This window comes from Dendropsophus ebraccatus, chromosome 5 (genome assembly GCF_027789765.1).
Source record: "Dendropsophus ebraccatus isolate aDenEbr1 chromosome 5, aDenEbr1.pat, whole genome shotgun sequence".
NCBI classification, from domain to species: domain Eukaryota; kingdom Metazoa; phylum Chordata; class Amphibia; order Anura; family Hylidae; genus Dendropsophus; species Dendropsophus ebraccatus.
In genome coordinates, this window is record NC_091458.1 from 138,779,152 (window position 1) to 138,795,442 (window position 16,291).

Consider the following 16,291-nt stretch of genomic DNA (forward strand, 5'->3'; position numbering starts at 1 on the left):
GCTATTGGCTAATCAATTCAGATCAGCCAATAGTGGCGATCGGAACCTTTCCGGGTCATCGGTGACCCGATGACCCGGAAAAAAATGGCGGTTGGTGCTGTCCGAGGACGGCGCCGACCGCCATTACTGTAAAAAGTAATGTTGATCGCCGTGCCACCGGCCCGATCGCCGTGAACGGCCGGCCGGCCGTTCACGGCGATCGGGCCGGTGGCACGGCGATCAGAGTCCCACAAAATAATAAATACCTGCCCTGGACCCCTCAGCTAGGTAGCGGAGGGGTCCTGAGCAGGTATTTGTACATTACTCACCTGTCCCGGGCTCCTGATCGGCGTCTTCCGGGTTCGCGGCGTCCTCCGTCATTCCGTTCGGTCTTCGGGTCTTTCCGGCGGTCCCCGTCGTCTTCTCTCGGCTATTTTCGGCTCCAGCCTCGTCAATTTCCGGATTTTGCGCTCTGCTGCCCCCTAGCGGCTGATATGTGTAATACACTTATCAGCAGCTACAGGGATATTCAGAATATAGAAAAAGTTTTTTTTTTTTTTTTCCAAATTATTTTTTTTCTATTTTCCGCACCCTATCGCCGCTGAGTGTTGATCAGCATCGCACGAAAGTGCGCTGCTAATCAGCAACTCCTCCTTTTTGGCGTAGGGTGTTTTTTTTTCTGTATTCTACTGCCACGGTCTGCTTATAAGTGTCGCGCATAAGTGCGGCATTTATCAGCAACGCCTTTGTTGGCGTAGGTTTTTTTTTATACTTACTGTAAAAAAAACACGTAAAAAACACTACATTACATTGAATAAAGTTTGACACTACACCACTACATACCCCATATACTAGTCCCCATATAAAGATGGCCCCCAGGGTGTTTTCGGTATCGGACGCATACGCTATTGTTGCCTCCGACACCGAAACAGCCAGTGAGGATGAATGGGGGGATCCTTCTTTCCTCCATTCATCCTCATCATCCAGTGACGTGTCTGGGAGTAGCGTAGCGTACGCTGCCCCCCAGACACGTCTTTTCCGCCAGTACCGTCCCAATAAGAGATGGCGGTATGGAGTGAAATTCTACTAACTCTGTGAGAGTACCTCAGGGTACACTTACAGATTTGGGGTACGTGCACACTGCGGAATGGCGAAGGATAACCCTTTGTGCATTCCGCAGCTGGCACCCGCCGGCGGACTGATGCGGGCGCGCGTCTCCACCCGTGTCAAAGACTCCATGTTATGCATGGGCGGATTCCGTCGTCCGTCCAAAGAATGAACACGTTGGACGGAGAGCGGAATCCGCCCGTGCATAGAATGGAGTCTATGACACGGACGGAGACGCGCGCCTGCATCACTCCGCCGGCAGGTGCCAACTGTGGAATGCACGAAGGGTTATCTGTCGCGATTCCGCAGTGTGCACATACCCTTAGAGTGTATGAAGGGACACCCGAATCCAGCCCCAGATGCCCCCAGATGCCCCCCTCCCCCCCCCCCCCCCCCCCCCCCCATCCTCGGAACAAGTGGAAAGATCGTCCGGGAACTGATCTTCCCACTGCTGGATAAAGGTCACCACCTGTACGGGGATAACTTTTATACCAGCACCCCCTCTTCTGGTCCCTCGCAGCCCGAGCTACTGTAGCTTGCGGCATGATCCGTAAATATCAGAAGTAGTAATAGGGCCCTAATATTTAGCAGCCATGGAGCGGACCCAGCGCTTCTGGATATGAAGGACCCCGTATCGCACCAGGACAACATTTTCCAGGTGACGTCCCCCACACAGGAGAACGGGAGACCCCAGAAGAAGTGCAGAGTGTGGGGTAACAGGGGGATCAGGAAGGACGCCATTTTCCAGTGTGACACCTGTCCTGATCACCCCGGCCTCTGCATACTGGATCGCTCCAAGGCGTACCACACGTCACTGGAGTTCTACATTATCTAAATTCTGTCCCTTATTCCTATTTCAGGGGTCACGTTGGTCCGGGGATTATTCTGATCGCCATTATGGAGTCGGGGAGGAATTTTTCCCCTGTGATGAGGCTACTGTCGTCTGCCTTACGAGGGTTTTTGCCTTCCTCTGGATCAACACAGGTTGAGTTTGATGGACACCTGTCATTTCCAACCTTATAAACTAATAATTGGCCTAATACCCCCAAATAAATTAGAATTGTCCCTTTTCCCCAGCTAAATAGGTATGGCCGCCATTCCCATTAGAGGATGCCATGATGCAATTACAAAGCCTCTGTGCTGCCAGGACAGTAGAAACCCCCCACAAGTGACCCCATTCTGGAAACTACACCCCATAAGGAATCTAACAAGGGGGGCAGCGGGGATATGGCCCCCTGGTGACGGCCACATTTGGGACGTGAAAATGAAAAAAATTGTATTTTTTATTTTCTCGGCACATGTTTTACGTAAGTGCCTGTCACCAGTGGGGTCCATATGCTCACTGCACCCCTTGTTAGATTCCTTATGGGGTGTAGTTTCCAGAATGGGGTCACTTGTCGGGGGTTTCTACTGACCTGGCAGCACAGGAGCTTTGTAATTGCGACATGGCCTCCATCCTCCATTCCAGCCTCTAAATGGCGCTCTGTCCCTTTGGTGGCTTGCCCTGTGCCCATATGGCACATTATGTCCACATGTGGGGTATTTTCGTACTCAGGGGAAACTACCCTACACGTTTTGTGTTAATTTTCTTTTTTAACCCCTTGTGGAAATGGAAAAAATCAAGGCTAGACCAACATTTAGTGTAATTTTTGTAAAATTTTTACTCTAAATCATTAATCTTGTCATGATTTTTTCATTTTCACAAGGGGCTAAAAGATAAAAAAAAACACTAAATGTGTAGAGCAATTTCCCCTGAGTACGGAAATACCCCACATGTGGACATAAAGCGCCATGTGGGCGCAGGGTAAGCCTCCGAAGGGAAGGAGCGCCATTTGGTTTTTGAAGGCTGGATTTGGATGGAATGGATTTTAAGGGGCCATGTTGCATTCAAAAGGCCTCTGTGTTGCCAAGACAGTTGAACCCCCCCACAAGTGACCCCATTATGGAAACTACACCCCTCAAGGAATGTAACAAGGGGTGTAGTGAGCATATGGACCCCACTGGTGACGGGCACAAATGTGGAACAATGTGGCGTGAAAATGAAATATTACATTTTTTACACTATAATGTTGGTTTAGCCTTGAATTTATCATTTTCACAAGGGGTTAAAAGAGAAAAAAACACACAATATGTGTAGAGCAATTTCCCCCGAGTCCGTAAATACCCCACATGTGGACATAAAGCGCCATGTGGGCGCAGGGCAAGCCTCCGAAGGGAAGGAGCGCCATTTCGTTTTTGAAGGCTGGATTTGGATGGAATGGATTTTGAGGGGCCATGTTGCATTCAAAAGGCCTCTGTGTTGCCAAGACAGTTGAAACCCCCCACAAGTGACCCCATTATGGAAACTGCACCCCTCAAGGAATGTAACAAGGGGTGTAGTGAGCATATGGACCCCACTGGTGACGGACACAAATGTGGAACAATGTGGCGTGAAAATGAAATATTACATTTTTTACACTATAATGTTGGTTTAGCCTTGAATTTATCATTTTCACAAGGGGTTAAAAGAGAAAAAAACACACAATATGTGTAGAGCAATTTCCCCCGAGTCCGTAAATACCCCACATGTGGACATAAAGCGCCATGTGGGCGCAGGGCAAGCCTCCGAAGGGAAGGAGCGCCATTTGGATTTTGGAGGTTGGATTTGGCTAGAATGGATGATGAACGCCATGTCGCATTTACAGAGCCCTCGTGCTGCCAAAACACTGGAAACCCCCCACAAGTGACCCCATTCTGGAAACTACACCCCTCAGGGAATCTAACAAGGGGTGCAGTGAGGATATGAACCCCTTGATGACGGGCACATTTGTGCCATGAAAGTGAAAAAATGAAATTTTTCCCTTTCACGTCACATTGTTCCACATTTGTGCCCGTCACCAGTGGGGTCCATATGCTCACTGAACCCCTTGTTAGATTCCTTGAGGGGTGTAGTTTCCAGAATGGAATCACTTGTGGGGGGTTTCCAGTGTCTTGGCAGCACGAGGGCTCTGTAAATGCGACATGGCCCTTGAAATCCTTTTCAGTAAAATTCGGCTTCCAAAAGCCAATTGGCGCTCCTTCCCTTTGGAGGCTCGTCCTGCGCCCCCTTGGCACTTTATCGCCACATGTGGGGTATTTCCGTACTCGGGAGAAACTGCGCTACACATTTTGTGTCTTTTTTTTCCTCTTATCCCTTTAAGAAAATGAAAAATTGAAGGCTAGAACAACGGTTTAGTGTAAAAAATAAATTTTTCTTTTTTCACGCCATATTGTTCGGAAAATCTGTGAAGCACCTGTGGGGTCCAAATGCTCACCGCACCCCTTGTTACATTCCTTGAGGGGTCTAGTTTTCTAAATGGTGTCCCTTTAGGGGTGTTTTTTAGGTTTTGGCACCCCAGAGCCTCTGCCAACCTGAAGTGGTACAGTCAGAAATGACCAAATATAACGGAGGCGTTGAAATTCACTAGGCGCTCCTTTGTATCTGAGGCTTGTGGTTGCGTCAAATAGCGCAATAGGGCCACATATGGGGTATTTCTGTAAACTGCAGAAACGGGGCAATAATTATTAGGGTGCATTTCTCTGGTAATAGGTTTATAATTATGAAAAATATTGGATTACAATAAAATCTCTGCACAGAAAATTAAAATTTTCAAATTTCTTACACACTTAGCTTTTATTTCTGTGACTCCCCTAAAGGGTTAAAACACTTTCTGGATATGCTTTTGCAGAGTGTGGGGGGTGCAGTTTCTGAAATGGGGTGCTTTGTGGGGCTTTCTAACATACAGGCCCCTCAAATACACTTTGAACCTGAACAGGTCCCTAAAAATATCTGATTTTGAAATTTTACTGAAAATTTGGAAATTTGCTGCTAATGTTTTAAGCTTTCTATTGTCTAAAAAAAATTAAAGATCGTTTAATAAATGCCGCCAACATAAAGTAGACATGTTGCTAATGCTATTTAATATATAATTTATGTGGTATAACCACTTTCTGTATACGCAAAAAAGTTTCAAAGTTGGAAAAATGCAGTTTTTCACATTTTTTCACATTATTTGGGTTTTTTTCATAAAGATTTGTTATGATTATCGACTCCAATTTACCAGAAATGTAAAGTACAATATGTCACGAGAAAACAATCTCAGAATCAGCCGGATAGGTAAAAGCATCCCGAAGTTATTAATGAATAAAGTGACACTGGTCATATTCATAAAATTTGTCTCTGTCATTAAGGCCATTTCAGGCTCTGTCCTTAAGGGGTTAAAGCTGATTCCGTTCAGGCCAATAATCATTGTGTAATAGAACATGTTAAAAGGCTATGATCAGCCAACATGTAATGGCACAGACAGCAATCGGGAAATGAGGGAGAAGTGAGCACTGAGCTGACAGGTCAGCGCTCGCTTCCCCCTGATTATTGTGCTGTGTAATACACGGCCTTTACATTTGACTACTTATTTATTTACTTTTCTTGCTACATGAATCATCACCGTGAGACCAAACATTGAATCCCTTCATTTGTCTATCCTAAAAGCAGGGATTTGTGACTTGCATTGATTTATTTTTTTTTAATGTTCTCTACAGAATTTTGAACGGAAGCATCGAACCTTTGTTTATGTTCTGACGGTAACAGAGATCCTGGAAGACTGGGAAGATTCAGTCAGCATCGGTACGTCCAACCAGTTCATCTATCCTTGGCATAAGTTACAAATCCTAGACAGAAATAGTGAACAATAGAATCCGTTAGCATTGTTATCCAGTAGCACATGGCAGAGACTTGGATAGTAGAACCAGTGAGCAAATACACAACTGGTAAAATGTGGAGGGAGCAGGGGGAGACCTTGTGTGGGGTACGGGAGGGTGACTGGGTAAGGGCTAATAATAGTAAGTGGTTTGCTCCTTAGGCTTCATTCCCACGTTCCGTGGATTGCATGTACCGGAGTCCCCCTGCGCCCGGACAGCATCTGTAATTAGATGCTGGGAGCAGGGGAGACTGTATTCATAAGTGGTGCGCTGTAATGAATCAGCCGCGCGGTGCTGTTACTACAGCGCGGCACTTATGAATACAGTCTCCCCCGCTCCCAGCATCTAATTACAGATGCTGTCCGGGCGCGGGGGGACTCTGGTAGATAGGTTCCACGTCCGTGTTCCGTCAGGATCACGGAACGTGGGAATGCAGCCTATAGAGTGTAGTATAAGCGTTACATCCAGACAAAAGTGTACGACTGCATAGGCTTCCATCGGAGTTTCTGTACCGCAGTTGCGGAGCGGATTTCACCAGTCCTCTTTTTTAATTTGCGGATTGTGGATTTGCAAAAAAAGAGGATGTGTGAATTGCACTATAGGAATTAATTGGTTACAAAGGATTCCATATTTGCGGATCAGAGAATTTATGCAGACGCGTGAATAAGGCCTAAGGCGGGGTTCACACTGTGTTTTTGCTATCCATTTAATGGATCAATTTCATTGGAAAAATGGATGCACACAAACTCATCCTTTTTTTCCATGAAACTGATCTGTTAAACGGACAGCAAAAACGCAGCTTGAACCCTGCCTTAGGCTGGGTTTACACTACATTTTGCAATCCATTTATTTTCATCTGTTTTTGCAAAAAAAAACTGGTGGAAAAATTGGATGCTTTTGTGTGCATCCGTTTTGATCCTTTTTTACATTGACTTCCATTTAAAAAAATAAAATGGATCTAAACGCATCCGTTTTTTTAACCCCTTAGTCACGTATGACGGGTATACCCGTCATGGGGCCGTTAAGGGGGATCAGAGAGGGCTCCCGGCGTGAGCCCTCTCTGCAGCCCGTGGTCTCCAGTTGCTATGTGCAGCCATGGATACGGGTAGTAGCCGCTGCGGCCGGCTGATTCACTATTCAAATGCTGCTTCAAAGCTGACAGCTGCATTTGAATAGTGTATGTGGCCCCTGTCACTGGTGTCTAGTGGGGGATCTCCCTCCCACCCCCCCACCCCGCGATGCGATCGCAGGGGGGGGGGAGATCCATTGTAATGAGCCGACCGGGGCTCAGCGTCGGAATGATGCTGATCCCGGCTCTGCAATCTATGTAGATGGTCTGCAGCAGACCATTATAATAGAGCACCGATCTGATGGATCATTGATTGCTCTATTATATACACAGCATTGATCTCAATGGGAGATCAGTGCTGTGTATATAGAAGTCCCCCAGGGGGCTTCTTATTACTGTTAGTGAAAAAAGAATAAAGTGTTTTTATTAATAAATAACCCCCTCCCCTAATAAAAGTTTGAATCCCCCCCCTTTTCCCATTTTATAAATAAAAAGAAATAAATAAAAAATAAACATATTTGGTATCGCCGTGTGCGATTACATTCTTGATCTCGCACGGTAAACAGCAAAAACCCGCCAAAGTGCAAAATTGCGCCTTTTTGTTTACATTAAATCCAGAAAAAAATGTGATAAAAGGTGACAAAATGACACCTCACACAGCCCCGTAGACCAAACAATAAAAGCGCTATACGGATGGGAATGGAGCGATTTTAAACACATTTAGTTTTTTTTAAACAGTTGAAATTTTAAAAGCCATTAAATAGTATAAAAGTTATACAAATTACATATCGTTGTAATCATACTGACTTGAGGAACATAGATAAAATGTCAGTTTTACCATAGGGAGAACGGCGTAAATACGAAACCCCTCAAAATAAAAGAAATTTGCACCTTTTTTCAAATTTCACTGCACATTTTTTTTCATTTTTTTTCAGCATATTTTATAGAAAAATTAAGTCTGTATTTGCAAAGTATAATTGGTGTTGCAAAAAATTAGGGCTCATGTGGGTCTGTAGGGGGAAATATGAGAGCGCAGTGGCCTTTTAAACATGAGGAGGAAAAAACGAAAGCGCAAAAATAAAAACTGGCTCCGTTCTTAAAGGGTTAAACGTACGCAAAAATGTGGTTGGCTACGTTTTTGTGTATGTTAAAAGGAAGTGTTTTTATCCGGTTTTTTATTTTTTATAATGGAAGTCAATGGAAAAACGGATCAAAATGGATGCATCTGTTTTTTTCCATGAAACTCATCCGTTAAGTGGGCAGAAAAACCGTAGTGTGAACCCCGCCTTACCTGCTGGGTAAATTGAATGTTCTAAAAATTTCGAACTAGTTTAAGATGACGAAAGAAAGACTAGCAAATGAATGTTTGCTTGGTAATTGTGACCTTGAATGACGATTCCAGTTCCTCCTTCACAGGTCGGAAGCGGCGCTGGTTCAGCATCGAGGAGGCAGTCCGTGCTCTGCAGGGCCACAAACCTGTGCAGGCTTCCTATTTCCAAAGCCTGAGACAAAGCTGCCATCCTAACAATGGAGCCATCCCTATGCCAAGCCAGAGTGCGCTGCCTGATATCAGATGACCTAGTCATGTCATGGACTCAATCCTCGTCCCCTCACTCTTTCTCCAATCCCTGAGCAGCCGATTCCGGCAGATGGAGCATCCCTGAAAGTGCTGACCTGGGCTTCTGCCATTGTGTTGTGCAGCCATGGATTGTGCATGCTGTGGTTCCCCTCTCATATTCGGTATGGACGTGTTTAACTCTTAGTGCCCTGTCACCTTCCTTTTATCTGTGCCATGATTTTCTGTATCTTTTCCCCCTTCCCAATGCTTACCTACATCTAACACCTTCCGCCTTTCTCACTTCAGGTCTATTTTTCACAAAAACTTCACCTAAAATGTTAATGCGGTTTGTCACGCTGCTTTAGTATTCTGCAGAATGACGGAGTATTCAGAAGTGGGGGTAGGGACTCCTTACCCATACGTCTTATGTCTTTTTTTTCTTACAGTAGATACATTGATAAACAGTGTTATTTTAAACGGTACAGATAGTCTAGCTATATAACCCGCTATGTGTGGCTTATCGGGGACAGAGAGGAAAGTTATTTAAAAATAATTGTAACATATTTCTGACACGTTCTTTTTTACATTTACAAGATATTGTTGATGGTTAAGCGGGTATTACCTTCTCATAGAGTGATGACATATTGCTGGGGTATTTCATCACTTCATCATACATGGGGGTTTAACCTCTCGGATCCCATTCTGGTTTTGGAAATTCAAGAGAAACTGTTTTTCTTTTAAATCAACTGGTGCCAGAAAGTTATACAGATTTTTAATTTACTTTTATTTAAAAATCTCCAGTCTTGCGTACTTATCAGCTGCTGTATGTCCTGCAGGAAGTGGTTTATTCTTTCCAGTCTGAGGGTGGGTTCACACCGGAATTCTCGCGGATAATGTCCGCGGAATTCCATCGTCTGTCCGCACGCAAGGCCGCGCGCCTTTCCGCCGGCTCCATAGACACCATTCTATGGGCCGGCGTATTCCGCTATAGCGGAATACGCCGGCCCATAAAATGGTGTCTATGGAGCCGGCGGAAAGGCGCGTGGACAGCCGACGGAATTCCGCAGAGTTTATCCGCAAGAATTCCGTAGTGTGAACCCACCCTGACACAGTGCTCTCTGCTGCCACCTGTCCAGGGCAGGAGAGTTTTTCTAGGGGATTTGCTGCTGCTCTGGAGAGTTCCTGACATGGACAGAGGTGGCAGCAGAGAGCACTGTGTCAGACTGGAAATAGTACACCACATCCTGCAGGATATACAGCAGCTGATAAGTACTGAAAGACTGGAGATGTAAATTACAAATCCATATAACTTACTTAGGGGTTCAAGAGGTCAGTCAGCCACCAGGGATAAAGAAATCCCATGTCCTAGCAATATGTCTTCACTTTATGAGAAGGGACTACCCCTTAAACGAATGAGTGCCCCTTCCATCGGAGACAAAAGAGGTAAATTATATAACATTGCCGTTACTTGGTACGTTGGAATCCTCACGTTCTCTGCATTACACTTCTCTATAAATAAAAATGAAAAGCATAAAAATCTCCAAGGGAATTTCTCAATGGTTTTTGGCTTTGGTGTAAAATGTTTGCCATCTTTGAGAAATCACAACTCTTCCCGCGTTTTACGCAAACATTTGAGAGCAGGAATTGGCTTTTGTCTCTTTTGTGGTGAAAACATTGATAAATTCCCAATAATAAGGTGCCACCTATTACACTGTACCTTCAAAGTAATGTGTCACTACTTTTATACTTCTATTGTTTTAAAGGGGAACTCTGGTTAATTTTTTTCAAATCAACTGGTATTAGAAAGTTATACAGATTTGTAATCTATTTCTATTTAAAAATCTCCAGCCTTCTAGTACTTATCAGCTGCTGTGTGTCCTGCAGGAATTGGTGTATTCTTTGCTCTCTGCTGCCACCTCTGTCCATGACAGGAACTGTCCAGAGCAGCAGCAAATCCCCATAGAAAACCTCTCCTGCTCTATACAGTTCCTGCCATGGACAGAGGTGGCAGCAAAGAGCAAAGAATACACCACTTCCTGCAGGACACACAGCAGCTGATAAGTACTGGAAGACTGGAGATTTTTAAATAGAATTAAATTACAAATCTATGTAACTTTCTGGCACCAGTTGATTTGTGAGAACAAAAAAAAAAAAAAAATCACCGGATTACCCCTTTTAATGTACATGTATTCTTTCTTTCTTCTGGTGTCCCCATTGTAGTGTGATTCTTACTGATCTATCTACTGACCTGTCTTCTTTATTAACGACAGGAGTTTATAAGCTGTGACTTACAATTTGTAAATGTGTGTTTTTTATTTTATATATCTATTTATCTGGTGACACATCTACTGAATCACTTCATGTGGTCGCCATCTTATGTCTATCATGTGGTGTAACAAAACAGAACAGAACCCGCTACCTCTTGGACTCTATGCTCACGGTTAAGATAACTAACGTTACATATATATATATATATATATATATATATATATATATATATATATATAGAATAGGTCGACCTCCTTTTTTTTTTTTTTTTTTTTTTTTTTACACGTCTTGTGCATTGCAAGACTGATAGTTTATGTAAGGCACTTTGTGTTCTCACATGTATGCACAATGAATGATGCAAACTTGCAGGAGCCAGTATTTGGCTATAGGATATGGATGGGTTCCCAATAAGGCAACGCACCTTTTCCCCCATTTTTCTTCCCATAATTGCTTGAAAAAAAAAAAAAATTGCTTAATTTTATAGGAAAATGATTCTATCCTACAAGTGCACAGGAAGCTCATGTTCCTCAGGCTGGGTTCACACTACGTTTTTGCAATCCCGTTTTTTTTTTTTAATCAGTTTTTGGATGTATTTATGTTTTGATCTGTTTTTCCATTAAAAAAAACAAAAAAACATCTAAACCCAATGTTTTTTTTTTTAAATTCACAAAAACGTGATCAGACACATTTTATTGTACATAAAAAAAAAATGGACGCTTTTGAATCCTTTTTCTTTTATAATGGAAGTCATTGGAAAAACAGATCAAAATGGATGCACATGAATACATCCAAACACTGATGAAAAAAAAACTGGATTGCAAAAACGTAGTGTGAACCCAGCCTTACTAAAGAAATAATAATCTGATATCAAATCTAAAACTGTGCAGGTAGCAAGCGAGATTGAGAAATATTGAGTCTTCCAGTACTTATCAGGTGCTGTATGTCCTGCAGGAAGTGGTGTATTCTTTTCAGTCTGATAGAGTGCTCTCTGCTGCCACCTCTGTCCATGTCAGGAACTGTCCAGAGCAGTAGCAAATCCCCCCAAAAAAACCTTTCCTGCTGTGGACAGTTCCTGACATGGACAGAGGTGGCAGCAGAGAGCACTGTGTCAGACTGGAAAGAATACACCACTTCTTGTATGACATACAGTAGTTGATAAGTACTGGAAGACTGGAGATTTTTAAATAGAAGTAAATTACAAATCTACAGTATATAACTTTCTGACACCAGTTGTTTTGAAAGAAAAAAGTCCCCCTTTATTTATGCTAGGGTCTTATAGGCACGTGGGGACCTGTGCTGCACATGTAGTAGAACAGATTGCATGCACGGATACCTGGTGTCCTGTAGTCACTAGTACGGCTTTACACACCTGCAGCAGCACAGACGGCTTGTTGAATGATTACATTGGAAATAATCCCTGTCTCAGATTAGCTACTGGCTATTGTTTAATGTAGGCGTAGTTCCACTTTAAGATAGGACATGTAGAGGTCCCCGGGGCCTTACCTTTACACAAGCTTTCTTCCATTTTATTCAGTGGTTAAATGTTTGTGATTTAGTAGAAATTAAAGTCTATATAGTGTGTGGTCCATTGTGTTATAAACCCCTGTCCTGTATGTCCCATGTTTAGGCATTAGATTAGAGCTGTAGCGTGCCCATACTCACACTTCATTGTTCCAATTACCGGAATATCTGACATGGTTGAGCAAACTTGAAGCACGCTTAGGTTTGGCCAAACCCAAGCGTGTGGCATTTGATCACCGGTGGCTCCTGAAGTTGGATGCAACCTTGGGGTATGCGCACACTACGGAATCCGGAGTCTATGGGAGCTGCGGAGATGCATGCGGCCGCCAGAGACCGCGAGCTGCGGAACCTGTACTGGTGGACATATAGGCCATGACCTATGGCTGTATCCATGTTTTCCAGGCAGCCTTAGTGCTGCATTAGCTACCGGTAATCAAATGGCGCACGCTCGGGTTCGGACAATCCTAAGCGTACTCGAAGTCTGCTCAACTCTACTAACCATCAGGTACTTTCATACAGGTTTAAACCAAACTCATGGCTAAAAGCAGTGGACGTCTAACCATTCAGCATTCAGTCTGACTAGGGTTACGTCCACGGCCTTCAGATTTGGTCAGTATTTATCTGATAGCAGAAGTAGCTCCTAATCACAACACATAAAACAGGAAGAGGGGGTCAGCTCCTTTTTCCATTGGCTGCAGTTGCCATAAAAATTGTGAATACAAAATACTGACCATACTCGTGTCCCAAGGCACTGAGCTAATGTTACTCTATGGGGCTATTTACATGGACTTAGAGAATACATGCAGACGCGTTGTGTTCTTAGTTCATCTATTGTGCAGATATTATTGGGGGGAGGGGAACGCTGGCTTTTTTTCTTTTACATCAACTGGTGTCAGAAAGTTATATAGATCTGTAATTTACTTCTATTTAAAAATCTCTAGTCTTTCAGTACTTATCAGCTGCTGTATGTCCTGCAGGAAGTGGTCTATTCTTTCCTGTCTGACACAGTGCTCTCTGCTGCCACCTGTGTCCATGTCAGGAACTGTCCAGAACTGGAGAGGTTTTCTATGGGGGACTTGCTACTGCTCTGGACAGTTCCTGACATGGACAGAGGTGGCAGCAGAGAGAGTACTGTGTCAGACTGGAAAAAATACATAACTTCCCGCAGGACGTACAGCAGCTGATAAATGGAAATAACTGGAAATTTTTAAATGAATGTAAATTACAGATCTGTTTAACTTTTTGCCACCAGAACATTTAGGGTATAAACCCACACACCGTATATGCAGCGTATTTACTGCTGCGATACGCAGCAAACTCGCAGCAAACTCGCAGCAAAATCGCAGCAGATTAGATCTAAATAACTGAACACAGCATCAAGTCTGTACCAACAAATCTGCTGCGTATTTGTTGCATATCTGCTGCATATACGGTGTGTGGGTTTATACCCTTAAAAGAATTTTTTTTTAGCCGGAGTTCCCCTTTAAAGTTTAAATACAGATGAATTCTTCTTTTATCTGTATGTCCTATGTATTAAACCAGTTCGTCTTCAGTGTCACAGACATATTTCAGCTACCGTCTTATGTCATTTAGTTTCCTCTCCAGAACACCCATTAGTATTACACATGTAATACTGGCAGCATACTGATGCAGTATAATCTACAACAGGGACAGATTTTATATTAAAGGAGAACACCAGCCAAATGCTAAAATACCTGGGGAGATGGGAACATAATAATGAAGTTATTCTTACCCGTCTCTGTGCTCACGCTCTCTCACCGGTCTCCTGTATCTCCTGGACCTGTGACGTCATGGCCCGGGTCAGACATGCCTGGACAGGTGTGCTTCTGCCGGGTCACAATGAAGCAGGAGACCTGAGGCTGACAGTGGGCAGAGACGCTGCAGGGGCACTGGGACTAGTAAGTACAACTTCATTGTTATGTTCCTACCACCTGGATTTTATATATTTGGTCGGGTGGGAAGCAGCGTGACATCCACCGCAAACTCGGTACTCGGTTACAGTCTGCTCCTGTGTAATGGTCCGACATTTTAGTGAGTCCCCAATGGGATTTGTGGATTGCAAAACCATGAGACTCTTAACTAGTAGTTTTATAACCTGACCGGCAGGTGAGTGTCCTGCTTGTTGCGGCAGATAATATATCACTCACAATATCCGTCTGCACCTAAACCCTTCAGTAAACAATATAAATGTATTAACATGTAAACCATAGGAATATAAAGGTAGAGAATTTCAGGTTTAACAGAAAATTGCAATGGTTTTAGGCGGCAGTCACACGTCCGTGATGTATATGGTCCACAAGCTGACTGTACGTCATGAACTCTTGACCTTTGTACAACTCCCGGCATCATAATTTATTATAATGCCAAGCAGCTTAAGTTTTTTACTGCTGAACTAACCCGGCTGTGCCAATACGGAGCACGGAGCTTTAAAGGAGAAGGTGACTGAACATAACAACGTGCCCCTACCACCCCGACTCCAGCACTGGGGTCCACTGTCTCCCGCTCCGATACCCAGTCCCCTGACGCTTCCTGGTCTAAGCTAGGACGCAGGTCAGACAGTCAGTGGTCGAGGTGGGACCCTACTACAGCCGTTGACTTGCTGAGCAGGGCTGACACGCCACGACCCGGATCCCTGTTTAGACTAGGAAGCGGCCAGGGACTGGGAACCAGAGCGAGGTACAACATACACCAGCCCTGGAGGCGGGCGGGGTAAGTGCATGTTATGTTCAGCCACCTCCTCCCTGGCTCTTTTGAAAAAAATTTCTGACCCCGGACTTCCCCTTTAACTGTTTCAGAGCTCCCAGCATCATAATTAATCATGATGCCGAGAGTTCCATACGAGCATGAGAGTCCAATGTGTGACACGGTACGCTTATCCGTTTATCACAAATGTGTAATGGATCCTCAGATCGGTGTCGCTCTAAGGGCTTATTCCCATGAAACACAGACGGCGTAAACAGGGAAGCCCTGTAGTAGAGTCTTTCAATATGATGCCGGGAGCAGGGAAAGTGTTTGAATATTCATGGTACTGAAATGACACAGGAAAAAGAAAAGCATGAGGAATCTTACATTGAAAACGTGAGACTGCATTCTGTAGTAAGGGTTGAAAATTAAGGTTATTAGTGATTCCCTAATGTCTTAGATCCCAAAAGGTACAAAAAGGATGTTGTTCACACTTAGAAAAACATGGTTGTCTTTATTCCCCAGAACCAGTGCCACTCCTGTCCTTGGCTTGCGTGTGGGGGTTTTGCAGCTCAGTTCCATTGAAGTGAATAGAGCTGAATTGTAATACCACACACAGCTTGAGGACAGGGGTGGCGCTGTCTTTTTTTTCTTTTTTTTTTAAGCTGCTATGTTTTTCTAATCTTGAAAAAACGCTTTAGGGAACTTATGAATAAGGCCACATTCACAGACTTGTAGTGCAGTCCGTGGCCGCGGACCGCACTACCGAATGTGCATCCGTAGTGCAATTGCGGACAGAACAACGGATGTGTGAATTAGGCCTAAGAAGTTATAAAGTAGGTTCGTACATTTAAAGGTATCCAGTACACCTTATAAATGCCGCACCTGGTACATGCCTGGCCCATATCAGTGTGTAAATGATTAGTCTGGATACTGCCAGCTGCATGGTCACATGTAATGTGAATAGAGCCTTAACTACTCATGAAGAAATCTCTATCAGGGAAACCTTACTGGAAAGTGAACTGAAAGCTATAAACCTGTGTGTACACAGACATATTCAGGCTAACATTGCTACTAGGTAACTTAGGGGGTTATCCAGGATTAGATACTTTCTTGCAAAAAAAAAACAAAAACAGCACCACTCTTGTCCGCAGGTTGTGTCTGGTATTACAATTCAGCTCCATTCACTAAGCTGCAAACCAAGGACTAGAGATCTTTGTGCGATTAAGCAGCCATGTTTTTCTAATCCTGGATAACCCCCTTAAAGGGGTACTCCACATTCAGCTAATGTCCTTCTTTGTATTATAAAAAGTTAGTAAATTTCCCAATATACTTTCTGTATAAATTGCTGCTGTTATGTGCCTGTAGCG